This window comes from Arachis hypogaea, chromosome 13, assembly GCF_003086295.3.
Source record: "Arachis hypogaea cultivar Tifrunner chromosome 13, arahy.Tifrunner.gnm2.J5K5, whole genome shotgun sequence".
Classification (NCBI taxonomy): domain Eukaryota; kingdom Viridiplantae; phylum Streptophyta; class Magnoliopsida; order Fabales; family Fabaceae; genus Arachis; species Arachis hypogaea.
In genome coordinates, this window is record NC_092048.1 from 68,725,280 (window position 1) to 68,751,230 (window position 25,951).

The 25,951-nt window shown below is 38.6% G+C and overlaps 3 non-coding genes across 3 annotated transcripts; 1 reads left to right on the forward strand and 2 right to left on the reverse strand.

Annotated features, from left to right (window-relative positions):
- The first annotated feature begins 7,927 nt into the window (after positions 1-7,927).
- On the forward strand, positions 7,928-8,034 carry LOC112739283 (small nucleolar RNA R71). The gene has a single exon (XR_003170216.1). It is a non-coding gene; the product is annotated as a small nucleolar RNA R71 (small nucleolar RNA).
- Positions 8,035-17,468: 9,434 nt separating this feature from the next.
- Positions 17,469-17,576, reverse strand: LOC112738914 (small nucleolar RNA R71). The gene has a single exon (XR_003169862.1). It is a non-coding gene; the product is annotated as a small nucleolar RNA R71 (small nucleolar RNA).
- Positions 17,577-25,396: 7,820 nt separating this feature from the next.
- Positions 25,397-25,504, reverse strand: LOC112738705 (small nucleolar RNA R71). Its single transcript, XR_003169650.1, has one exon. It is a non-coding gene; the product is annotated as a small nucleolar RNA R71 (small nucleolar RNA).
- Between the last annotated feature and the right edge of the window lie 447 nt (positions 25,505-25,951).

Below are 25,951 nucleotides of genomic sequence, written 5' to 3' on the forward strand. Positions count from 1 at the left end.
CATAGGCTTCTTCATGTTGTGGTGGCCCCTGTGGTTCTTGAGCATGAGCTCTATGCTCCCTTGCTCTTTGCAGTGGGTTGATGGCCACCACCTTCTCCATCTTCTTAGCAGTGATTGGTTTATCTTGATCCACTAAAACTTCATCAATTACTTTCTTCACTCCAGCCTCATCACACAACCTTTGAATGATGCTTGGGAAGGCCAATCTTGTGCTATCTTTAGTGTTTTTCAGCACCCTATAAATGTTATTTGCAATCATCTCCCCCATATTTACATTTTCTCCTTTCATGATGTTGTATATGAGCACAGATCTCTCCAAAGTAACCTCCAAAGTGTTGGAGGTGGGGTTGAGGGATCTCCTAACAAAATCCAGCCACCCTCTAGCTTGGGGGCACAAGTCTCTTCTCCTTAGTTGATTTGGCCTTCCATCTTTGTCATTGATCCATTGAATATTGAGAACGCATATCTCATTCAAAATTTCTTCAAATCCAGGATCTTGTTGCTTCACCCTTTCTTCATAGCTCCGGGTAGAATTTGTGCGCTTCACCATTAACATTCTATCTACGTTGGCATGGCTATAATTAATACTCTTCCCCCTCACATAGCTTTGATAATCATAAGGTTGTCCGGGTAGGGGAATAGCATTGGCATGGAACTCTCTTACCAAATTTTCCACCACCTTCTTAGGTGGGTGTTGTTGATCTCAATGTTGATCTCTATGTGTGATGCATGGAAACTTGTCTCTCAACAAATTTCCCTTCGGCAAGCATACTGAATTGTCGTCAAGTAAAAACTCACAATAGAGTGAGGTCGAATCCACAGGGATTAACGGATTAGGCAATCAATGGTTAATTGATTATCCTAGTTAGACGGTTCAGATTTGGATGATGAGCAGCAGGAAGTGTAAATAACATGAATGTAAAGGGAAACTATAAAATGCAGAAAAGTAAAATGGTAAGAAAAGTAAATGTAAGAACTAAAAATAAAATGAACATTCGGATCAAGAGATATTGCAATCCCCCGGATCAAGTTCATTCTCATCTCTTCCTCAATTAATGCATTCTTTGATCTCCTTGGCAATCTTAAGTGATTGGATCCCAATTCCTTGGCAACCCAATCTCTCTAAGCTTGAACAATTTCCCAATTCCTTGATTTAATTGCTCATGGGAAGAGATGAAGTTTGGTCACTGATTATACCACATGTATTTCCAAATCAAAGTGTTGGTAGGATTATATGTCACTATATCTATCCAAACCCCAATTTGGTCCAACATGAGAAAGTAATTCTAGCATGATCTCCTCATCCCTTTTCCAAGGCTCAGAGGAGATCCAATTATGGAGAGTTTCTTTTCCAAGACAACTAACCAATTGATTTAAGATCGAAAGCTTTCTAGTAAATCAAGAGAAAAGAAAGAAGAAGAAGAATGAAAACTATAATTGATCCATCAAATCACAACAGAGCTCTCTAACCCAATGAAAGGGGTTTAGTTGTTCATAGCTCTGGAAATAGAAAGCATAAATGAAAATTACATTTTCAAAATAAAACTAGAAGTTGCAGAGAAAGTAAAATATACAGAGTGTAGTTCTCCAAAATGCCAAAAGCTCTCTACTGGTTCAAACCTACTCCTATATATATACTACTCTTCTGATCTTCTAGTTGGCTCTTCAAGTCTTGGATATGGGCCTTTGGATCTTTAGTTGAAGTAGTTACAGTCTTTAGTGGGCTCAGCTTTGCTTGCAGAAAAAGTGTGAGTTAGGCATGGACGTTAGTTAGGACGTTAGTGGTGTTAATGTTAAGTGAAAATATGGGTTCGAGAACGTTAGTGACGATCACCTTTTTCACTAACGTTCCAAGCCAAAAATGATCCACGTTAACTTCAACGTTAGTGGCACTAACGTGACCACTAACGTTGCCTCTTGGTCCTTCGCAAACGTTATTGGCATTCACCTTTTCCAATAACGTTGCTTATTGCCCCTTTTCCCCACGTTAGAGTTCACGTTAGTATAACTAATGTGACCCTTAATGTGGGCATGCCTAAGCTTCGAGAGCGTTAGTGACACTTACCTTTGTCACTAACGCTTCAAATGCCCCTTCTTCCCACATTAGTGCCTCACGTTAATTGCATTAACGTGACCACTAACATGGTGGTGATTGCCATCTCCAACGTTAGTGACAAAGGTAAGTGTCACTAACGTTGGCCCATCATTTCTTTCCTCCACGTTAGCCTCCACGTTAATGTAATTAACGTGGCAACTAACGTGGGCAATATTGGCTTAGTCCAACGTTAGTGACAAAGGTGAGTGTCACTAACGTTGGCGATTCCTTGCTCCTCCCACATTAGAGTTCACGTTAATGTAATTAACGTGACTCTTAACGTGGCCAATTGTGCCCTTTTGGAACGTTAGTGGTATTCACTTTTACCACTAACATTGGAGCTTTCCTTTTCCTCCACGTTAGCTTCCACGTTAATGTAATTAACGTGGCCACTAACGTGGGCTATAATGGCTTTCGAAGGCGTTATTGGTGATCACTTTTTCCATTAACGTTGCAAGCTAGCTCCCATTCCACGTTAGTGGTCACATTAGTTAGACTAACGTGGCTACTAACGTGGCTCTTCCTTGCTTTCTTTGTCCTGAAATCAAGCAAATAAAGTGCATCAAAGCTTGGTTCTAAATCATGAGATCATGCATCATCCATTTTATCATTCAATTCATGCATAATTCTCATAAAATCATGTAAAGTTCACAATGTTTGCTTGAATCAAGATGTAAGTGAATATCTACCCAAAACTTGCTTATTTACTAAGAAAATGCATGAAACTATCCTAAAACAGTAAAGAAAAGGTCAGTGAAACTGGCCAAAATGCCTTGGCATCACAACACCAAACTTAAAGCTTGCTTGTCCCTAAGCAAGTACTGAAACATAAGAATGATGAATGAAAGAACAAGAGAAATAAGTTCTTATTATAGAAGTAAAGCTCTTGGTTTATAAGGTTTCATGCATAGCAACTTAGGTTCATTCCTTTATTGGTTTTCAGGTCCTTATCATGCTCTTGAATACTTGCTTGATTGCATCCTATAAGATCCTTTTTTTTTATCCTCCCTTTTTTTCTCAGGGTTTATTGCATCCTTAGGCTAAGTCCTCTGGGAGGGGGCAACTCTTTAAAATAAGCTTTCAGCCAACACTCCCGAACCAGTTGGTTCAAGGTGCTAGGTGTTGAAACACCCCCAAGGACTTTCTCCCTCAAGTCTCTCTCCCCCATACATGCACACCACAGGCACATGGTTTGTTATTTTCTTTCCTTGAGGCCTTGGTGTCCAGCACCTCTTTGGTTACTAAATGTTCTGTAGCAAAGATGCTCTTGATAGTGGATTTTCAGTTGGTAATCCTGGGTTAGTTAACCCAAGTTACCAAGTGATGAAGCACTCCTAAGAACTTATTCATCCAAGCAGATCCTTGGTACAAGATCACCACAGACACATCCCTCAAGATTCAAACCCTTAGTGCCTAGCCTTATTTATTCTTTTTCTTTCTTTTTCAAACTCTTATTGTTCTTTCTCTTTTTCTTATTAGGATCTTGTTGTTTGGTTAATCTCATAGAATGTGCTTCAAGCATGTTCTTCAGTACACATAAGTGCCCTCATACTTTATAGGAGATCCAACATAGCTTATCTATTATCCCACCACAAACCTTGAGGACTTATTTCACCACATGAACTCTACTCTAGTTTCTTTCATAACATTCTCTTTTATTAAATTCAAAGGGCAAGCATACAAGTAAGTAGGATGAAGATGAAAACAGGTAACTTGGACCAGCACACATAGACTTAATAACTAAAAATGCTAACGACAGAATTGAAAATTCCTAAGCTACTATGGAAGCATGTTCTATTTCATACATGATTTTTCTTATTTAGACTTGAAAAAGATAAAATGAAGAGGGAACTCCACCACCTTTTACTCATGGGGATGCCCATGTTCTCCCTCTTGTTTGTCCTCTTTGTGTCCTTCTTGAGTGCTTGAACCCCCATTTGAGGCCTTCTTTGTTGTTTGACGGGTGCCACATAAGTTATATGCTGGAGCGTAACTAACTCCCAGGGTTTACCCAATGTGGATTGCTGTCTTCGAAGACCACCTTGGCTTTCTTACATAGTCTCACGATAGTGCTCGGATACAAAAGCCGAGCACTCGGATCACTCTTTTTGGCTGCCTCTTGGATTTTCTCCGCTATAATTTCATGTACATTGATGTCTCCACCGCTCATAATGCAATGTAGCATGGTAGCTCGAGCAATGTTGACCTCAGAATTGTTTGAGGCTGGAAGGATAGATCTTCTCACGAGTTCAAACCATCCCTTGGCTTCTGAGATGAGATCTCCTCTTCTGATGAACCGTGGCCTCTTATCCGAATACCTTTCCCAATCTGATCCTATGACACACATGTCATTCACGATTTCTTCAAGTTCATCATTGTCGGGGCTATTACTTATTCTTGCTTGATAGCTTGGCTTGTCAGAGGGTTGTGATTTCAGACGAAGAGTCCTCATTATAGTGTTGGGACTGAAGTCCACCTCTGTTCCTCTCACGTAGCTATTGAAGGTAGGAGCCTTGGTATTGCCTTCTCTGGCTACATTGGCATAGAACTCTTTAATGAGATTTGCATTTATCTTTGTTTCTGGGTTCGTAAGCTCTTGCCAACACCTCTGTTCAATCTTTTCTCCAATCTGGGGGCACTCATCATAGTTGAATTGGAATGTCAGCTCTGGCAATACTTTTTTGTGTTTTATACATTCAAATTGAAGCTCATGGAAAGCAGTCTTGAATCTTCCTTCATCAAAAAGACTGCTCTCCACCGATGTCTTTCCCTTTCACCTTTTGGAGCTTGATGATGCCATAAGTGACTTTTGATATGTGAAGGTATTGAAGGGTGTGGATAGATGATGGAATTCGGCCTCGTTAGGATAGGGTGTAATTAAGGGAGTGGGTGAGAGTGCTTTCAATGGGGTAGGAGGTGTTGAGTTCCGAGAGTGAGAAGTATGAAGAAAGGGAATTTGGAATGTGAAGGGGTACGGACTAGGAACCACTTATATAGAAAAGTGGTGAGTAAATGAAAGGTGTGGATTGATGATGTAGGCTTCTAATGAACGGATGGGGTTTAGCATGGGATGGGCACAAGGATCATCACTTTTATGATGGGGTTGGTTCGGTCTCCAAGGGTGTTGTTCTTCCAATGTTGCATGGCAACATTTCCCAATGTATTCCCTTTGAAGACATGTGTATAGTCCCCCTTTGTGAAGTGGCCGAACCCTCCTTCTTCAATTGTCCCATCGATTCCTTCCAATCTTCCCTTTATTTCTCCTACAAGAAAAAAAAAGAATGTAATTAATAAATTTTTGGATAGTGGCAGCAAAATTTAAAAAAAATAACTACTTTTTAAAATTTTTGTTTTTAAATAACTAAGTGCTATTCATGAATACAAACCAACTGACTATTTAATTGTCCATGTATGCAACATTGGTGACACCAAACTTAGTTTGTGGCCATGTGGTGTAAAAAGATTTGTTCAAGGTTCTAAGAGTGACATGATATGAGTTGCATTTATGTTCTCTTAGTGTGCCTTGAACACCAAACTTGTTCTTCACTATATGTTGCAAAAAAAAGGATTCATTAAGTGTATGTCAAAGTTGATTTGGAATTCATGAACCTTGCATTATTAACTACTTTAAAAGCATATAAAACACGGGTTGCCTCCCATGAAGCGCTTCTTTAGCGTCACTAGCTTGACGTTCTGCCTTTGTTAGGGTGGTTGGTAATGCTTCAAATCTTCCCCCCTCGCAGTGAATCTATCTCCATTGGCTTTATTAAGGATCTCCACATGTTCTAAGGAGAGAATTCTGTTGATGGTGAAAACTTTAGGCAGCTAAGATGGGATGGTGGGGAGATGAGGTGGGATAGCTGGGAGATAAGCTGAGATCACTTTATTCCATGGAGAGATATCCTCTGTAGGGATCTTCTTGTTCCTCCATCTCCTTGGTGCCTTCTTCCTTGTTTCTTTTAACGCTATCCTGCTCCTTGTGGCCTCTTTTTACAAGGAAATTTTGTTGCTAGTCTCATATGACTCTGGTGGTTTTAGCTCTTCTTGGGTTTCCTCTAGCTGTGGCACCTTCTGACTATTTTGCTTACTAACCAAAGGGATTCCTGGGTGTACAATTTGTGCTTCATTGCTTGTTTCTTCCACCAGTGCCTTGTCGTGATCTTCCTTTGGTTCCTTGTTTTCTTGATCTACTTCTTGTGAGGGTTTGAAGACATTAAAGGTAAGTTGTTCATCATGTATCCTCAGTATTAGCTCTCTTCGCTCCACATCTATAAGCGCTCTGGCTGTAGCTAGGAATGGTCTTCCCAATATGATTGGATGGAGGTAACTCTCTTCCATTTCCAATATGACAAAGTCTGTGGGAAGGAAGTAGTTCCCAACCTTCACCAACACGTTTTCAACCACTCCTACTGCTTGTTTTTGAGTTTTGTCAGCCAGCCTGATGACTACGTCTGTGGGTGTTAGCTCATTGATTTGCAGCTTCTTCATGAGAGATAGAGGCATTAAATTAATGCTTGCTCCCAGATCACAGAGTCCCTTATCAATCAGTGTTTCTCCTATGGCACAGGGGATGTGAAAACTCCCTGGATCCTTCCTTTTTGTGGGAAACTCTAGTTGAATGAGAGCACTGCACTCCTTATTCATTACTATTGTTTGCCCTCCTTTGAGTGAGCTTTTCCTTGTCAACAGCTCCTTCATACACTTAATGTATGAAGGCATTTGTTGGAGAGCTTTGATGAATGGTATGTTTACATGGAGAGATGCAAACATATCAAGGAACTTTGAGTATATTCTCTTTTCTATACCACCCTTGAGTCTTTAGCGAAAAGGTGCATAGAGGTTCAGAATCTCCTTCTTTGTAATTTTGGTTTCTTGGTGACCCTCTTCCTGCTTCTCTGCTGAGGTGTCTCTAGGTTGTTCTAAGGGTTTGTTCATCTCTTCCTCAGTCCCCCTATCACTTATAGTGACGATCTTGCATTCTTTCCATCTTATTTTCTTTGCTTCACCTCTCGAATTTTTCTCTGTGTCACTTGGGAAGCTGTCAGTAGGTTTGGGAATCTTCTCATAGAGGTATCCCACTTGAAATTCTAGCCTCTTGATGGTGTCTCCCTGGTTTTTGATATTGGCTAGCACCTCCTCCTTAAACACCTTGTTGTCTTGGATTTACTTACATATACCTTCAAGTAGAGTCTCAATCCTTGAGAGTCGATCTTCGGATGATGGTGAGTTGAGATTGGAGGGATGAGAAGGGCCATTTTGGTTTTGATATGGATGTTGAGAGGTGTTGTTAGGTGGGTGCTGATATAATCTCTGTGTGGAATGTTGGTGAGCTGCATTGTTGTTGGGGTTGTGACGTCTCTAATCTTGGCCTTGATCTTGTTGATTTCCCCACCCAAAATTTGGGTGGTTCCTCCAACCAGGATTATAAGTTTTGGAGTATGGATCATGGATCTGCCTAGGTAAGTTCCTAATGTAGTTGACTTGTTCCTGATCATCCTCTACCTCTGCATTCACTCCTTCTTGAGTTGCTGATGAGGTAGTGGTTGCTGCTACTTGGTTCCTTTCCATCTTCTTGGTAAGGTCAGCCAGCTGCTTGGTGATCATCTTATTTTGAGCTAGTAGTGCATCCACATTGTTTAGCTCCATCACTCCTCTAGTGTTGCCTCTTTCAGAAGCATAGAAGTAGTCATTCTCAGCTACAGTCTCAATGACATCTATGGCTTCTTCAATGGTCTTCTTCTTGTTCAGAGACCCCCATATGAGTGGTCTACTGCCTTCTTTAATTCGTAAGAAAGACCTTCATAGAAAATGTGTAACTGCACCCATTCATTTAACATATCTGGCGGGCACCTTCTTGTCAAGTCCTTAAACCTCTCCCATGCTTCATAGAGAGTTTCACCATCTTGTTGCCTGAAGGTTTGTACCTTAGCTCTCAACCTGTTGATTCTTTGAGGAGGATAGAATCTTGCCAAGAATTTATTCACCACATCTTCCCAGGTTGTTAAACTCTCCTTCGGGAAAGATTCCAGCCATTTAGATGCTTTGTCCTTGAGTGAAAAGGGGAACAAAAGTAATCTATAGGTGTCAAGATGAACACCATTAGACTTCACAGTATCACATATCCTCAGGAAGGTAGTTAGATGTTGATTGGAGTCTTCTTGGACACTTTCTCCGAATGAACAGTTGTTCTGAACAAGGGTGATGAGCTGTGGCTTTAGTTCAAAGTTATTGGCATGTATGGTTAGCTTTTGGATGCTACTTCCACAGTTTCCTGGGTTAGGATTTATATAAGAGCCTAAAACTCTTCTCTCTTGTCCAGCAAGATGCACTGGACCTTCTCTGCCATGGTTGTGAGCCTCTTCTTCATGATGGTTCTCCATATTCTCATCCATGTCTGGTTCAAAATACTCCTCCTCTTTCTCAGCACTAACGACTCTCTTTCCTCTTGCTTCCCTCCTTAATCTAAGGAGGGTCCTCTCAGATTCAGAATCAAAGGAAGTTGAAGCCCCGCTTCTTCTACCTGTCATACAACCAACAGAGCAAAAGCAAGAGAGAAATTGTATGGAGTTTACTCTTGTTAGGAATGTTGTTAGGGTGAGTGATGCAATATATCAAACAGTTAGCGGGTTAGTGAACTGAATTGTAGAAAAAAATTAAAGATAACACCACAACGGGTAAGGGGTAAAGGGAAGAAAAAAAAATAAAACTGAGAGTAAATCACTCAAATGAAATTAAATCAAACAAAAGAACAATGCGCAATCTAGTTATCCACCAATTTAATCATTGTTGATACAAAATCAATCCCCGGCAACAGCACCATAAACTTGATGCATGGAAACTTGTCTCTCAACAAATTTCCCTTCAGCAAGTATATCGAATTGTCGTCAAGTAAAAACTCACAATAGAGTGAGGTCAAATCCACAGGGATTAACGGATTAAGCAATCAATGGTTAATTGATTATCCTAGTTAGACGGTTCAGATTTGGATGATGAGCAGCAGGAAGTGTAAATAAAATGAATGTAAAGGGAAACTATAAAGTGCAGAAAAGTAAAATGGTAAGAAAAGTAAATGTAAGAACTAAAAATAAAATGAACATTCGGATCAAGAGATATTGCAATCCCCCGGATCAAGTTCATTCTCATCTCTTCCTCAATCAATGCATTCATTGATCTCCTTGGCAATCTTAAGTGATTGGATCCCAATTCCTTGGCAACCCAATCTCTCTAAGCTTGAACAATTTCTCAATTCCTTGATTTAATTGCTCATGGGAAGAGATGAAGTTTGGTCACTGATTATACCACATGTATTTCCAAATCAAAGTGTTGGTAGGATTATATGTCACTATATCCATCCAAACACCAATTTGGTCCAACATGAGAAAGCAATTCTAGCATGATCTCCTCATCCCTTTTCCAAGACTCAGAGGAGATCCAATTATGGATAGTTTCTTTTCCAAGACAACTAACCAATTGATTTAAGATCGAAAGCTTTCTAGTAAATCAAGAGTAAAGAAAGAAGAATAAGAATGAAAACTATAATTGATCCATCAAATCACAACAGAGCTATCTAACCCAATGAAAGGGGTTTAGTTGTTCATAGCTCTGGAAATGGAAAGCATAAATGAAAAGTACATTTTCAAAATAAAACTAGAAGTTGCAGAGAAAGTAAATATACAGAGTGTAGTTCTCCAAAATGCCAAAAGCTCTCCACTAGTTCAAAACTACTCCTATATATATACTACTCTTCTAATCTTCTAGTTGGCTCTTCAAGTCTTGGATATGGGCCTTTGGATCTTTAGTTGAAGCAGTTACAGTCTTCAGTGGGCTCAGCTTTGCTTGCAGAAAAAGTGTGAGTTGGGCATGGACGTTAGTTAGGACGTTAGTGGTGTTAACGTTAAGTGTAAATGTGGGTTCGAGAACGTTAGTGACGATCACCTTTTTCACTAACGTTCTAAGCCAAAAATGATCCACGTTAACTTCAACGTTAGTGGCACTAACGTGACCACTAACGTTGCCTCTTGGTCCTTCGCAAACGTTATTGGCATTCACCTTTTCTAATAACATTGCTTATTGCACCTTTTCTCCACGTTAGAGTTCACGTTAGTATAACTAACGTGACCCTTAACGCGGTCATGCCTAAGCTTCGAGAGTGTTAGTGACACTTACCTTTGTCACTAACGCTTCAAACGCCCCTTCTTCCCACGTTAGTGACTCACGTTAATTGCATTAACGTGACCACTAACGTTGTGGTGATTTCCATCTCCAACGTTAGTGACAAAGGTGAGTGTCACTAACGTTGGCCCATCATTTGTTTCCTCCACGTTAGCTTCCACGTTAATGTAATTAACGTGGCAACTAACGTGGGCAATATTGGCTTAGTCCAACGTTAGTGACAAAGGTGAGTGTCACTAACGTTGGCGATTCCTTGATCCTCCCACGTTAGAGTTCACGTTAATGTAATTAACGTGACTCTTAACGTGGCCAATTGTGCCCTTTTGGAACGTTAGTGGTATTCACTTTTACCACTAACGTTGGAGCTTCCCTTTTCCTCCACGTTAGCTTCCACGTTAATGTAATTAACGTGGCCACTAACGTGGGCTATGATGGCTTTCGAAGGCGTTATTGGTGATCACTTTTTCCATTAACGTTGCAAGCTAGCTCCCATTCCACGTTAGTGGTCACGTTAGTTGGACTAACGTGGCTACTAACATGGCTCTTCCTTGCTTCCTTTGTCCTGAAATCAAGCAAATAAAGTGCGTCAAAGCTTGGTTCTAAATCATGAGATCATGCATCATCCATTTTATCATTCAATTCATGCATAATTCTCATAAAATCATGTAAAGTTCACAATGTTTGCTTGAATCAAGATGTAAGTGAATATCTACCCAAAACTTGCTTATTTACTAAGAAAATGCATGAAACTACCCTAAAACAGTAAAGAAAAGGTCAGTAAAATTGGCCAAAATGCCCTGGCATCAATGTGTTCATTCCTCCCTAATTGGAAACCAACTTTCAGAATGATTTGTCTCTCACTCACCCACCCACAAAATTGGTTTTGGTGGAAGAGTGAGAGGAACTTGAACTTATTAAAGCTTGATGAACTAGAGCCAGTTTCCTTGGTCTTTCTTTTCTTTGATGAAGTGGCGTTTGGTGGTGCCATTTGGGTAAGAAGAGAGGGTTTGAAAGGGTGATTAAGATCTGAAGAAAGGAGCAAAGAAATAAGCAAATCAAAGGTTTGCTTGGACACCAAACTTAGGACTTGATTGTCTCAATCAAGAAAACAAGAATGAAGAATGAAAGAAAGAAAGAAGCACGAATGAAGAATGGGGGTTTCGGTGTTGTAGTGTAGAAAATGGTGGGAAAGGTGAGTAGGATTTATAGGGGTGAGAAGAGGGATCTGGAAGGTGGGAATTGAAGATGAAAAATTGAATGTTTTCCCACTTGGGAGTGGCGCCTAACATGGGAAGATGCGCCAACCCTTATCTCTTCAGCTTTCTTTAAGTGTTTGAGTTCCAAAGTGTAAGTACACTTTGACTCCTTGACTTGATGAGCTATCAATGTCCTGTGGGCCCCACCTTTTTCCTGTAAATCCAATTTGAAACCCCATCAGTGATCACAAAAAAGTGCTTCACATTCTTTTATTTAGAGGGCATTTAATGGGTGTCTTTTGGACACCAAACTTAAATTCACCGCATATAGTAAATTGGGTTCACGATTAGACTTTATTATGTACATTATGAGTGGAATAAATTTAATCCTTTTACACCCTTCCACTTCCAATTCATACGTACACAATAAAGTGGTCATTTATGTGCCCACCAATTTACTTAATTGCCTTCAAACATGAATCAAATGGGTTGTATATATGACTATTTTATGATGGTGGTTGATGAGCGGATAATTTTTACGCTTTTTGGCATTATTTTTATATAGTTTTTAGTATATTTTTATTATTTTTTAAATAAAAATCACATTTCTGGACTTTACTATGAGTTTGTGTGTTTTTCTATGATTTCAGATAATTTCTGGCTGAAATTGAGGGACTTGAGCAAAAATCAGATTCAGAGGTTGAAGAAGGACTGCAGATGTTGTTGGATTCTGACCTCCCTACACTCAAAGTGGATTTTCTGGAGCTACAAGAGTCCAAATGGCGCACTCTCAATTGAGTTGGAAAGTAGACATCCAAGGCTTTCCAGCAACATATAATAGTTCATACTTTGCCCGAGTTTAGACGACGCAAACTGGCGTTCAACGCCAGCTCTCTGCCCTATTCTAGGGTTAAACGCCAGAAACAGGTTGCAAAGCAGAGTTAAACGCCAGAAACAGGTTACAAACTGGCGTTTAACTCCAAGAAAGACCTCTGCATGTGAAAGCTTCAATGCTCAGCCCAAGCACACACCAAGTTGGCCCGGAAGTGAATTTCTGCATCATTTACTCATTTCTGTAATCCTAGTAACTAATTTAGTATAAATAGAACTTTTTACTATTGTATTTACATCTGGGGATTATCTTTTGATCCTTTGATCACGTCTAGGGGCTAGCCATTCGGCCGTGCCTGGACCTTCATCATTTATGTATTTTCAACGGTAGAGTTTCTACACACCATAGATTAAGGTGTGGAGCTCTGCTGTTCCTCTTGAATTAATACAAAGTACTATTGTTTTTCTATTCAATTCAAGCCTATTTCTTTTCTAAGATATTCATTCGCACACAAGAACATGATGAATGTGATGATTATGTGACGCTCATCATCATTCTCACTTATGAACGTGTGCCTGACAAACACTTCCGTTCTACATGCAAACAAGCTTGAATGTGTATCTCTTAGCCTTCTGATCGTGAGATCAGAGTCTTCGTGGTATAGGCTAGAACTATTGGCGGCAATTCTTGAGGTCCGAAAATTCTAAACCTTGTCTGTGGTATTCCGAGTAGGATCCGGGAAGGGATGGCTGTGACGAGCTTCAAACTCGCGAGTGCTGAGCGTAGTGACAGACGCAAAAGGATTACTGAATCCTATTCTAGTATGATCGAGAACCGACAGATGAATAAACGTGCGGTGACAGCGCATCTTGGACCATTTTCACTGAGAGGATGGGAAGTAGCCATTGACAATAGTGATGCCCTACACAAAGCTTGCCATGGAAAGGAGTATGAAGGATTGGATGAAGACAGTAGGAAAGCAGAGGTTTAGAAGGAACAAAAGCGTCTCCATACACTTATCTGAAAATCTCACCAATGAATTACATAAGTACCTCTATCTTTATTTTATATTTTAATTATATTTTAATTATTAAAACTCTATAACCATTTGAATCCGCCTGACTGAGATTTACAAGGTGACCATAGCTTGCTTCAAGCCGACAATCTCCATGGGATCAACCCTTACTCATGTAAGGTTTATTACTTGGACGACCCAGTGCACTTGCTGGTTAGTTGTTGATGAGCGGATAATTTATACGCTTTTTGGCATTGTTTTTAGTATGTTTTTAGTATATTTTAGTTAGTTTTTATTATGTTTTTATTAGTTTTTAAACAAAAATCACATTTCTAGACTTTACTATCAGTTTGTGTGTTTTTCTGTGATTTCATGTATTTTCTGGCTAAAATTGAGGGACCTGAGCAAAAATCTGATTCAGAGGCTGAAAAAGGACTGCAGATGCTGTTGGATTCTGACCTCCCTGCACTCGAAGTGGATTTTCTGGAGCTATAGAAGCCCAATTGGCACGCTCTCAATTGCGTTGGAAAGTAGACATCCTGGGTTTTCCAGCAATATATAATAGTCTATACTTTGCTCAAGATTTGGTGGCCCAAACTGGCGTTTCAAGTCAGCATAGAAATTCTAGCGTCAAAACGCCAGAACTGGCATAAAAGCTGGAGTTAAACGCCCAAATTGGCACAAAAGCTGGTGTTTAACTTCAAGAAAAGTCTCTACACATAGAAGCTTGAATGCTCAGCCCAAGCACACACCAAGTGGGCCCGGAAGAAGATTTCTGCATTAATTACTTATTTCTGTAACCCTAGGCTACTAGTTTTCTATAAATAGGACCTTTTGCTATTGTATTTTCATACTTTTACACACGAAGACTTTCATACACTTGATCACGTTTTGGGAGGCTGGCCTCACGGCCATGCCTGAACCTTGTTCTTATGTATTTTCAACGGTGGAGTTTCTACACACCATAGATTAAGGTGTGGAGCTCTGCTGTTCTTCATGAATTAATGCAAAGTACTACTTTTTTTCTATTCAATTCACGCCTACTTCTTCTCTAAGATATTCATTCGTTCTTCAACTTGATGAATGTGATGATCCGTGACACTCATCATCATTCTCACCTATGAACATGTGCCTGACAACCACCTCTGTTCTACTAGCAATAGCTTGAATGCGTATCTCTTGGGTTTCTAATCTAAGATCGGAACCTTCGTGGTATAGGCTAGAATTATTGGCGGTCATTCCTGAGATCCGGAAAGTCTAAACCTTGTCTGTGGTATTCCGAGTAGGATCTGGGAAGGGATGATTGTGATGAGCCTCAAACTCGCGATTGTTGGGCGTGTGACAGACGCAAAAGGATCAATGGATCCTATTCCAACATGATCGAGAACCGACAGATGATTAGCCGTGCGGTGACAGCGCATTTGGAACATTTTTACTGAGAGGACGGGAAGTAGCCATTGACAACGGTGATGCCCAACATAAAGCTTACCATGGAAGGGAGTATGAATGACTGGATGAAGGCAATGGGAAAGCAGAAGTTTAGGAGGAACAAAGCATCTTCATACGCTTATCTGAAATTCTCACCAATGAATTACATAAGTATCTCTATCTTTATTTTATATTTTATTCATCTTTTAATTATCAATCCTTCATAACCATTTGAATCTGCCTGACTGAGATTTACAAGATGACCATAGCTTGCTTCAAGCCGACAATCTCCGTGGGATCGACCCTTACTCACGTAAGGTTTATTACTTGGACGACCCAGTGCACTTGCTGGTTAGTTGTGCGGAGTTGTGATAAAGAGTTGAGATTATAATTATGCGTACTAAGTTGTTGGCGCCATTGATGATCACAATTTTGTGCACCAAGTTTTTGGCGCCGTTGCCAGGGATTGTTCGAGTTTGGACAACTAACGGTTCATCTTGTTGCTTAGATTAGGTAATTTTACTTTTTATTTTCAAAAAAAAAATTTCAAAAATACATAAAAAATTTCTATTTTGTCCTTCAGAGTTTTTAAGAATGAATTCTAGAGTTTCATGATGATTTGTTGAAGTCTGGCTGGCTGTGAAACCATGTCTAATCTTTTGGACCGAGGTTTCAACTTATCATCACAAGACCTTGTTGATTTCTATCAATTTTGCTGTTGTGAGCAATGATCTGCTAAAGCTTGGTTGGCCATTGGCCATGTCTAGTGTTTTGGACCGGAGCTTTCATTGAAAGCTTGGCTGGCTAGTAAGCCATGTCTAATTCCTGGACCGGAGTCTTAGACTAGCATTGCAATGATTCCTGGAACTCTTATTAAAAATTTTGAATCCCTTTATTTTCTTCTCCACTCAATTTTTGAAAAATCACAAAAAAAAATTTATAAAACCATAAAAATCAAAAATATTTTATGTTTCTTGTTTGAGTCTAGTATCAATTTTAAGTTTGGTGTCAATTGCATGTCTTTATTCTTCTTGCATTTTTCGAATATATACATTATGTTCTTCATTGATCTTCTAGTTGTTCTTGATGATTTCAGTGCTCTGATCTTTAATTTCTCTTATTTTGTGTCTTTTGTTGTTTCTTACATGCATTTTCAAATTATTATAGTCCTTAGTATACAAACTTCTAAGTTTGGTGTATTGCATGCATTGTTTATTTGATCTTAGTTGCATTTTTATTATTTCTCATCATTAAAAATTAAAAAATTTTCAAAATTGTGTCTTTTCAAGTCAATAACACAGAGAATTGAAGATTCAGAACATTCAGCAGAGGAATTACACAGAAAAAGCTGGGCATTCAAAACGCCCAGTGAAAAAGAAAAACTGGCATTTAAACGCCAGCCAGGGTACCTGGCTAGGCGTTAAATGCCCAAAAAGGTAGGATTTTGGGCGTTAAACGCCAGAATGGATGCCATTCTGGGCGTTTAACGCCAGGATGACATAAGAGGAAAGATTTTGTTTTTAATTCAAATTTTTTTCAAGTATTCATAATTTTTCAAAATCAAATCTTTTTCAAATCATATCTTTTCAATCATATCCTTTCAAAATCAATTTCTTTCCATTTTTTTATTATTATTTTCGAAAATATTTGTTACAATTAATGATTTAATTCAAAATTTTCAAGTTATTACTCGCCTATTAAGAAAAGAGCAAAAGTTTTAATTCTAGAATCATATCTTTTAATTTCTTGTTAGTCAAGTAATCAACTTTAATTTTAAAACTTTCTCTTTTTAATTTGATTTTAAATCATATCTTCTCAATCACATCTTTTTCAAAATTAATTTTCAATCAAATCTTTTTTATTTCTAATTTCAAAATCTTTTTCAAAAAATCACTTTATTTCTTTCCCGATCTTAGTTTTCGAAAATCATCAATCAAATTTTCAAATTTATTTTAATTTTTTTTCAAAATCTTTTTAATTTATTTTCGAAAATTCTTCCCCTCTTTTCACACCCTTCTATTTAAGGACTAACACCCCTCCTCAATGAGCAATTCGAACTCTATCTCCCTTGACAAGTTCGAATTCTCTCTTCTCTACCTCCTCCTTTTATTCTTCTTTTCCTCTGACACCTCAAGGAATCTCTATACTGTGACATAGAGGATTCTATATTTTCTTCTCTCTTTTCATATGAGCAGGAGCAAGGACAAGGGCATTCTTGTTGAAGATGATCCTGAACCTGAAAGGACCTTGAAGAGAAAGCTAAGAAAAGCTAAAGTACAACTCTCTATAGAGGACCTAACAGAGCTTTTCAAACAAGAAGAAGACATGGCAGCCGAAAACAACAACAATGCCAACAATGCAAGGAAGGTGCTTGGTGACTTTGCTGCACCTACTCCTGACCTCTATGGGAGAAGCATCTCAATCTCTGCCATTGGAGCAAACAACTTTGAGCTTAAGCCTCAATTAGTCTCTCTGATGCAACAGAATTGCAAGTTTCATGGACTTCCATTGGAAGATCCTCATCAGTTCTTAGCTGAATTCTTGCAAATCTGTGATACTGTCAAGACCAATGGGGTTGATCCCGAGGTCTACAAGCTTATGCTTTTTCCCTTTGCTGTAAGAGACAGAGCTAGAACATGGTTGGATTCACAACCTAAAGAAAGCCTGAACTCTTGGGAAAAGCTAGTTAATGCCTTCTTGGCAAAGTTCTTTCCACCTTAAAAATTGAGTAAGCTTAGAGTGGAAGTCCAAACCTTCAGACAGAAGGAAGGTGAATCCCTCTATGAAGCTTGGGAAAGATACAAGCAATTAATCAGAAGGTGCCCTTCTGACATGCTTTCAGAATGGAGCATCATAGGTATCTTCTATGATGGTCTGTCTGAACTGTCCAAGATGTCATTGGACAGCTTTGCTGGAGGATCTCTTCATCTGAAGAAGACGCCTGCAGAAGCTCAGAAACTCATTGAGATGGTTGCAAATAACCAATTCATGTACATTTCTAAAAGGAACCCTGTGAATAATGGGACAAATCAGAAGAAAGGAGTTCTTGAGATTGATACTCTGAATGCCATACTGGCTCAGAATAAAATATTGACTCAACAAGTCAATATGATTTCTCAGAGTCTGTCTGGAATGCAAGCAGCAACAGGCAATACCAAAGAAGCTTCATCTGAAGAAGAAGCTTATGATCCTGAGAACCCAACAATGGAAGAGGTGAATTACATGGGAGAACCCTATGGAAACACCCATAATCCTTCATGGAGGAATCATCCAAACCTCTCATGGAAGGACCAACAGAGGCCTCAACAAGGTTTCAACAACAATAATGGTGGAAGAAATAGGTTTAGCAATAGTAAGCCTTTTCCATCATCTTCTCAGCAACAGACAGAGAATTCTAAGCAAAGCTATTCTGACTTAGCAACCATAGTCTCTGATCTAATTAAAACCACTCAAAGTTTTATGACTGAAACAAGGTCCTCCATTAGAAATTTGGAGGCACAAGTGGGTCAACTGACTAAGAAAGTTACTGAACTCCCTCCTAGTACGCTTCCAAGCAATACAGAAGAAAATCCAAAAGGAGAGTGCAAGGCCATTAACATGACCCACACGACCGAACTTGGAGAGGAGGAAGAGGCAGTAACCTCCACTAAGGAAGACCTCAATGGACGTCTACTGGCCTCCAAGGAGTTCCCTCATGAGGAACCATGGGAATCTGAGGCTCGCACTGAGACCATAGAGATTCCATTGAATTTACTTCTGCTATTCATGAGCTCTGATGAGTATTCTTCCTCTGAAGAGGATGAAGATGTTACTGAAGAGCAAGTTACTAAGTACCTTGGAGCAATCATGAAACTAAATGCCAAGATATTTGGTAATGAGACTTGGGAGGATGAACCTCCATTACTCATCAAAGAACTAGATAACTTGACTAGGCAGAGATTACCTCTGAAGAGATAAGATCCTGGAAAGTTTTCAATACCTTGTACCATAGGCACCATGACCTTTGAGAAGGCTCTGTGTGACCTAGGGTCAAGTATAAACCTCATGCCTCTCTCTATAATGAAGAAGCTAGGGATCATTGAGGTACAAGCTGCAAGAATCTCACTAGAGATGGCAGATAATTTAAAGAAACAGGCTTATAGATTTGTAGAGGATGTCTTGGTAAAGGTTGAAGACCATTACCTCCCTGTTGATTTCATAATCCTAGAGACTGGAAAGTGTATGGATGAATCCATCATCCTTCGCAGACCCTTCCTAGCCACAGCAAAAGCTGTGATTGATGTTGACAGAGGAGAATTGATCATTCAAGTGAATGAAGACTCCCTTGTGTTTAAAGCTCAAGGATATCCCTCTGTAACCATGGAGAGGAAGCATGAAGAGCTTCTCTCAATACAAAGTCAAACAGAGCCCCTACAGTCAAACTCTAAGTTTGGTGTTGGGAGGCCACAACCAAACTTTAAGTTTGGTGTTGAACCCCCACATTCAAACTCTAAGTTTGGTGTTGGGAGGTTCCAACATTGCTCTGAACATCTGTAAGGCTCCATGAGAGCCCACTGTCAAGCTATTGACATTAAAGAAGCGCTTGTTGGGAGGCAACCTAATCTTTACTATTCTATGTTAAATTTCTATTTTCTATTTGTTATTTTATTTTTTCTGTAGGTTGATGATCATGTGAAGTCACAAAAACAATTGAAAAAGCAAAAATAGAAGGAAAAACAGTATTAAAAATAGAACACCCTGGAGGAGAAACTTACTGGCGTTTAAATGCCAGTAAGGGTAGCAGAATGGGCGTTAAACGCCCAGTCTGGCACCATTCTGGGCATTTAATGCCAGAAATGGGCACCAGACTGGCGTTTAACGCCAGAAATGGGCACCAGACTGGCGTTTAACGCCAGAAATGGGCAGCAGCCTGGCGTTTAATGCCAGGATTGTCAAGGAAGGGCATTTTGCACGCCACCTGGTGCAGGGATGAGAAATCCATGATACCTCAGGATCTGTGGAACCCACAGGATCCCCATACCTCATCTCTCTCTTTCTTCTTCACCCATTCACCAATCACCTCAATACCTCTTCTCCATAATCTCTTCACCAACCCACATCCATCCATCATAAAACCCTACCTACCTCACCATTAAAATTCAAACCACTTTGCCTCCCAAACCCACCCATAATGGCCGAACCATACCCCCTCTCCAATCCTATATAAACCAATCTTCACTCCTTCATTTTCACACAACATCCACGCTCTTCTCCCCCTTGGCCGAAACACTGAGCCCCTCCATCTCCTCTATTTTTTCTTCTTCTACTCTTTTCTTTGTTCTTTTGCTCGAGGACGAGCAAACCTTCTAAGTTTGGTGTGGTAAAAGCGTTGCTTTTTGTTTTTCCATAACCATTAATGGCACCAAAGGCCGGAGAAACCTCTAGAAAGAGGAAAGGGAAGGCAAAAGCTTCCACCTCCGAGTCATGGGAGATGGAGAGATTCATCTCAAAGGTCCATCAAAACCACTTCTATGAAGTTGTGACAAATAATGCAAGGAGACCCTCATCCTTTCACTAGAAGGGTCAACTTTGATCAAAGGTTGGACCAAGTCCTCATGGACATCTGTATGGAAGGAGCTCAATACAAACAAGGGAGCCCAAATAGGAGAACCTCACTAAGAGCATGAGGAAATTCATCATGAAATCCCTAGGAGAATTAAGTTCCAATATGGGACAACTAAGGGTGGAACACCAAGAGCATTCCATCCTCCTCCATGAAATTAGAGAAGACCAAAGAACCATGAGAGAGGAGCAACAAAGGCAAGGAAGAGACATTGAGGAGCTTAAGCACTCCATAAGATCTTCAAGAGGAAGAACAAGCTGCCATCACTAAGGTGGACCCGTTCTTTAATTTCCTTGTTCTTTATTTTCTGTTTTTCGAATTTTTATACTTTATATTTATTTATGTTTGTGTCTTTATTACATGATCACTAGTGTCTAAGTGTCTATGCCTTAAAGCTATGAAAATAAATCCATCACCTTTCTTAAATGGAAAATGTTTTTAATTGAAAAGGAAAAAGAAGTACATGAATTTCAAATTTTAAAACAGTTTAATTATTTTGATGTGATGGCAATACTATTGTTTTTCTGAATGAATACTTGAACAGTGCATATTTTTGAATTTGTTGTTTATGAATGTTAAAATTGTTGGCTCTTGAAAGAATAATGGGAAAAGGAGAAATGTTATTTGATAATCTGAAAAATCATAAAATTGATTCTTGAAGCAAGAAAAAGCAGTGAAAAGCTTGCAGAAAAAAATATATGCGAAAAAAAATACAAAAAAAAAGAGAGAAAAGAAAAAGAAAAAGCAAGCAGAAAAAGCCAATAGCCCTTTAAACCAAAAGGCAAGGGTAAAATAAAAAAATAAAAAAAAGGGACCCAAGGCTTTGAGCATCAGTGGATAGGAGGGCCCACAGGAATAAAATCCTGGCCTAAGCGGCTAAACCAAGCTGTCCCTAACCATGTGCTTGTGGCGCGAAGGTGTCAAGTGAAAACTTGAGACTGAGCGGTTAAGTTTGGTGTTGTGATGAGCGGATAATTTATACGCTTTTTGGCATTGTTTTTAGTATATTTTAGTATATTTTAGTTAGTTTTTATTATGTTTTTATTAGTTTTTAAATAAAAATCATATTTCTGGACTTTACTATGAGTTTGTGTGTTTTTCTGTGATTTCAGATATTTTCTGGCTGAAATTGAAGGACCTGAGCAAAAATCTGATTCAGAGGCTGAAAAAGGACTGCAAATGCTGTTGGATTCTGACTTCCCTGCACTCGAAGTGGATTTTCTGGAGCTACAGAAACCCAATTGGCGCGCTCTCAATTGCATTTGAAAGTAGACATCCTGGGCTTTCCAGCAATATATAATAGTCTATACTTTGCCCAAGATTTAATGGCCCAAACTGGCGTTCCAAGTCAGCACAGAAATTCTAGCGTCAAAACGCCAGAACTGGCATAAAAGCTAGAGTTAAACGCCCAAACTGGCACAAAAGCTGGCGTTTAACTCCAAGAAAAGTCTCTACACATGGAAGCTTCAATGCTCAGCCCAAGCACACACCAAGTGGGCCCGGAAGAAGATTTCTGCATTAATTACTTATTTCTGTAACCCTAGGCTACTAGTTTTCTATAAATAGGACCTTTTGCTATTGTATTTTCATACTTTTACACACGAAGAATTTCATACACTTGATCATGTTTTGGGAGGCTGGCCTCACGGCCATGCCTGAACCTTGTTCTTATGCATTTTCAACGGTGGAGTTTCTACACACCATAGATTAAGGTGTGGAGCTCTGTTGTTCTTCATGAATTAATGCAAAGTACTACTGTTTTTCTATTTAATTCACGCCTACTTCTTCTCTAAGATATTCATTCGTTCTTCAACTTGATGAATGTGACGATCCGTGACACTCATTATCATTCTCACCTATGAACATGTGCCTGACAACCACCTCTCTTCTACTAGCAATGGCTTGAATGCGTATCTCTTGGTATAGGCTAGAATTATTAGCCGTCATTCTTGAGATCTGGAAAGTCTAAACCTTGTCTGTGGTATTCAGAGTAGGATTTGGGAAGGGATGAATGTGACGTGCTACAAACTCGCGATTGTTGGGCATGTGACAGACGCAAAAGGATCAATGGATCCTATTCCAACATGATCGAGAACCGATAGATGATTAGCCGTGCGGTGACAGCGCATTTGGAACATTTTCACTGAGAGGACGGGAAGTAGCCATTAACAACGGTGATGCCCAACATAAAGCTTGCCATGGAAGGGAGTATGAATGATTGGATGAAGGCAATGGGAAAGCAGAAGTTTAGGAGGAACAAAGCATCTTCATACGCTTATCTGAAATTCTCACCACTCAATTACATAGGTATCTCTATCTTTATTTTATATTTTATTCATCTTTTAATTATCAATCCTCCATAACCATTTGAATCTGCCTAACTGAGATTTACAAGATGACCATAGCTTGCTTCAAGCCGACAATCTCCATGGGATCGACCCAGGTTTATTACTTGGACGACCCAGTGCACTTGCTGGTTAGTTGTGCGGAGTTGTGATAAAGAGTTGAGATTACAATTGTGCGTACCAAGTTGTTGGTGCCATTGATGATCACAATTTCGTGCACCAGTTGTGCGAAGTTGCGACAAAGTGTGTGAATTATGTTTCGAGCACCAAGTTTTTGGCGCCGTTGGTAAGGATCACAATTTCGTGCACCAAGTTTTTGGCGCCGTTGCCGGGGATTGTTCGAGTTTGGACAACTGACGGTTCATCTTGTTGCTCAGATTAGGTAATTTTATTTTAATTTTAAGTTTTTGCTTTTATTCTTATTATTTTCGAAAAAAAAATTAAATAAATTATTCTGTGTTCTTCAGGAGATAGGTTGAATCCTGGCTGGCTGTTAAGCCATGTCTAATCTTTTGGACCGAGATTTCAACTATCTCAAGAGAAGAGCTTCTATGTCTTTTCCAGCAAATTAGCTGTTGTATGTAATGTTCTGCTGAAGCTTGGCTGGCCATTGGCCATGTCTAGTGTTTTGGACCGGAGCTTTCACTGAAAGCTTGGCTGGCTAGTGAGCCATGTCTAATTCCTGGACCGGAGCTTTAGACTAACATTGAATGATTCCTGGAATTATCATTAAAAATTTTGAAATCCTTAATTTTCTTTTTCCAATTAATTTTCGAAAAAACCAAAAAAATTAATAAAATCATAAAATCAAAAATAATTTTATGTTTCTTGTTTAAGTCTTGTGTCAGTTTTTAAGTTTGGTGTCAATTGCATGTTTATCTCTTTCTTGTATTTTTCGAAAATCCATGCATTGCATTCTTCATGATCTTCAAGTTGTTCTTGGTAAGTCTTCTTGTTTGATCTTTAAAATTTCTTATTTGGTGTCTTTTCTTGTTTCTCATATGAATTTTTGAATTATTAATGTCTCAACATTGAAAATTTCTAAGTTTGGTGTCTTGCATGTTTTTCTTTTCATAAAAATTTTCAAAAATAAGTTCTTGGTGTTCATCTTGACATTCAAAGTATTCTTGGTGTTCATCTTGACATTCAAAGTGTTCTTGCATGCATCATTTGTTTTGATCCAAAATTTTCATGCATTGAGTCTTTTTGATGTTTTTCTCTCTCATCATTAAAATTAAAAAATCAAAAAAATATATTTCCCTTATTCTCTCATAAATTTTCGAAAATTTGAGTTGACTCTTTCAAAATTTTTTAAAATTTAGTTGTTTCTTATGAGTCAAGTCAAATTTTCAATTTAAAAATTCTATCTTTTTCAAATCTTTTTCAAAAATAAAATCTTTTTCATTTATTTTTACATATTTTTCAAAATTTTCAAAATTTATTTTCAAAATATTTTTCTTATTTCTATTTCATATTTTCGAAATTAATGCTAACAATTAATGTAATTGATTCAAAATTTTTTAAGTTTGTTACTTGCCTAGTAAGAAAGGTTGAATCTTTAAATTTTAAAATCATATCTTTTTGTTTCTTGTTAGTCAAGTAATCAACTTTAATTTTCAAAATCAAATCTTTTTACATTTCTTTTTCAAATCTTTTTTTTTCAAAATAAATGTCAATCACATCTTTTTCAAAATCTTTTCTAACCTCTTATCTTTTTAAAATTTATTTTCAAATCTTTTTCATATTAATCCTATCTTTTTGTTTGATTCTTATCTTTTTCAAAACTACCTAATTAATTTTCTCTCTCTAATTTTCGAAAATCGCCTTCCTCTTTTTTCAAAATTCCTTTTTAATTAACTAATTATTTTAAATTTTAATTTTAATTTTATTTCTTTTCTTATTTTCGAATTTTAACTTTAATTTTAAATTAAAAACTAAAAAAATATTTTTATTTTATTTCATTTAATTTTCGAATTCTTCCCTCTCTTATCTCCTTCTAATTATTTATTCATCTACTAACACTTCTCTTCCACCCAAGAATTCGAACCCACTCTTCCCCTCTGTGTTTGGATTCTTATCTTTTCCTTCCTCTATTCTTCTCTTCTTATACTTACATAAGGAATCTCTATATTGTGACATAGAGGATTCCATATTTTCTTTTCTATTTTCTTCTTTTTCATATGAGCAGAAACAAGGATAAGAACATTCTTGTTGAAGCTGATCCTGAACCTGAAAGGACTCTGAAGAGGAAGCTAAGGGAAGCTAAAGCACAACTCTTTGGAGAAAATCTGACACAAATTTTCGAAAAAGAAGGAGACATGGCTGAAAATAATAACAATGCAAGGAAGATGCTTGGTGACTTTACTGCACCAAATTCCAATTTACATGGAAGAAGCATCTCAATTCCTGCCATTGGAGCAAATAATTTTGAGCTAAAGCCTCAACTAGTTTCTCTGATGCAACAGAACTGCAAGTTTCATGGACTTCCATCAGAAGATCCTTTTCAATTCTTAAATGAGTTCTTGCAGATTTGTGATATTGTTAAGACCAATGGGGTTGACTCCGAGGTCTACAGGCTTATGCTTTTCCCGTTTGCTGTAAGAGACAGAGCTAGAATATGGTTGGACTCTCAACCTAAAGATAGCCTGAACTCTTGGGATAAGCTGGTCACAGCTTTCTTAGCCAAGTTTTTTCCTCCTGAAAAGCTTAGCAAGCTTAGAGTGGATGTTCAAACCTTCAAACAGAAAGAAGGTGAATCCCTCTATGAAGCTTGGGAGAGATATAAGCAACTGACCAAAAAGTGTCCTTCTGACATGCTTTCAGAATGGACCATCCTGGATATATTCTATGATGGTCTGTCTGAATTATCTAAGATGTCATTGGACCATTCTGCAGGTGGATCCATTCACCTACAGAAAACGCCTGCAGAAGCTCAAGAACTCATTAACATGGTTACAAATAACCAGTTTATGTACACTTCTGAAAGGAATCCTGTGAGTAATGGGACGCCTCAAAGGAAGGGAGTTCTTAAAATTGATACTCTGATTGCCATATTGGCTCAGAATAAAATATTGACTCAGCAAGTCAATATAATTTCTCAGAGTCTGAATGGACTGCAAGCTGCATCCAACAGTACTCAAGAGGCATCTTCTGAAGAAGAAGCTTATGATCCTGAGAACCCTGCAATATCAGAGGTGAATTACATGGGGGAACCCTATGAAAATACCTATAATCCCTCATGGAGAAATCATCCAAATTTCTCATGG